A 2046-nucleotide genomic window follows, 5' to 3' on the forward strand; every position below is an offset into this window, starting at 1 on the left:
TGAGGAACAAGTATGCCGAGATTGCATTTTAGGGCTTATTTGACAAGGTGAAGGTACAGAGTCAACTGGAGTCAAGCAGGATGAAGAACCAGAGGGGTCTGTATGACCTCGAGATTGACTGGGCAAATTGATGGACTAATTGGAAAAACTGGGAATGTCCCTCGAATTAGTATGTTTTAAAATCCACATATATATACATATGTTAAAGCTGGCAAAGTCCTATGGAAGGTACCTGAAGTAGGTTTACTCCAAGGACCTCTAAAAATTAGTAACATACTTACACATGGTAGGCATATTTTAAATCATATGCGTGGAAGTGTGCGCATGATTTAAAATTCCAGCCTATCTCCGCTCGCATGCCAATAGGTGCATATATTGGGAGGTGGATGTGCGCTCATTTTAAAATTTGCCTGTCTATGAATATGCATTAAATAGATTTGCATACAATTGACATTTGTGATATCCCAAAAACCTGACCAGTTGGTGGCCCTTGGGTACTAGAATGGCTCACCCCTGTCTCAGAGATTGAAAATCTAAACAGCAAAGACCACTATGTATATCCTCATAAAAACTATGTCCACCAAATACAGGATAGTGAACCCAGACTAGAAAAAGAAGCTTAAAGGTAAGAACTGAAATGGAAATCCCTGAGAGGCCAGATCAAATATTAGGGGAGAAACAAACAAAAGTATATTTCATTCTATATTGTACAAAAAAACCTCATAAAATAAGTTCTCAAAGTTAGCTAGCTGAGAATATCAAAGATCAAGGATCCTCAACTCATCCAAGATATGGAAAGCTATTTTTTACAAATACACCATTCACCTACAAACAGATGTAGAGGCAAATGGTAGATTCCTGGAAACTTAAAACCAGTAGCTTCAGGCAGATAGGGCTTGCTAGACTTAAATGGCATCTCATCTAAAAAGGAGTAAACTGATTTCAAACTCCCACTACTAGTGGATAACCTCTGGAGAGGAAGAAGGCTAAAGGAAATAACTCCAGACATGCAGCTCCAATGGACGTTCAAAGTAAATTTTGACATTGTCCTGGCAACTCCTGCTATGGAGCTGATAATAAATTGCATTGGCTCTTGCCTCTCCTTTGCATGGCCAAGAAGGGTATCCTGTTGCTTGGGCAACACACGGCCTCTGTATCAACCCACTCAGGTTTGTGATCTGCAGAGGAAACTCCAGCTTTGCTTCATGGCAATGACCGAACACAGGAGGCAGCAGTCTCCAGTTATAAATCCTCAGACAACTGGCAAAGAAAAGGAGTACCAGAGGTTGCTTATGATGGTGGTGAAGTTATTTGATCCCATTGGACAGCTACCGCTTGCTTTAAGCTAAGTGATAAGAGCTGTCTTACCATAGTCCATCTGCTTGCCTGGGTATGTAAAGTTTAAGGCATTGGCTGTCAAGTAGAATCTAATTACTTCACCAAATAAACTAAGGTCAATCCTCAGGTTTGGGTACAGGAATATCAGAAGTATGACAACTGGATTGCCTGAAAACCTTTAGCAAATCAGCGATGTCCATAAGATAGCTAAGCTGTCATCAATGAAGTATTGGAGAGACTCCAAGTCAAATGGTTATTCTTCAGGAAACATGGTTAGTATCAACTGGTTCCCCTAAGGTAGGGTTTCTCAAACCTTTCCTTAGGACCCTCCAGCTGGTCAGACTTTCAGGCTATCCACAATGAATATGCATGCAATAAATTTGCATATGCAGGTTCTCCAATGTATATAAATTTATCTCATACATATTCATTGTGTATAAACCTGATAATGCAACTGACTGCAGGAGTCTCAAGGACAGGTTTCAGAAGCCCTACATCTTCTTTAGCAGGAAAAGGGTCCTGAAGAACCTAAAAAAATGTGTAATGGGTTTTACCATCAAAAAACACAATACTGGGGATAATCAAACTATCCACAAGCAGATTAGAGTGAATCCTGGTACTTTACCTGTAGACTATCAATGCTCCATTTAACATTATAAGTATGTATACACCAAAATTTAGTTCTCCTGAAACAAAAGATCAGTTATA

Source organism: Rhinatrema bivittatum, chromosome 1 (genome assembly GCF_901001135.1).
Source record: "Rhinatrema bivittatum chromosome 1, aRhiBiv1.1, whole genome shotgun sequence".
Classification (NCBI taxonomy): Eukaryota; Metazoa; Chordata; class Amphibia; order Gymnophiona; family Rhinatrematidae; genus Rhinatrema; species Rhinatrema bivittatum.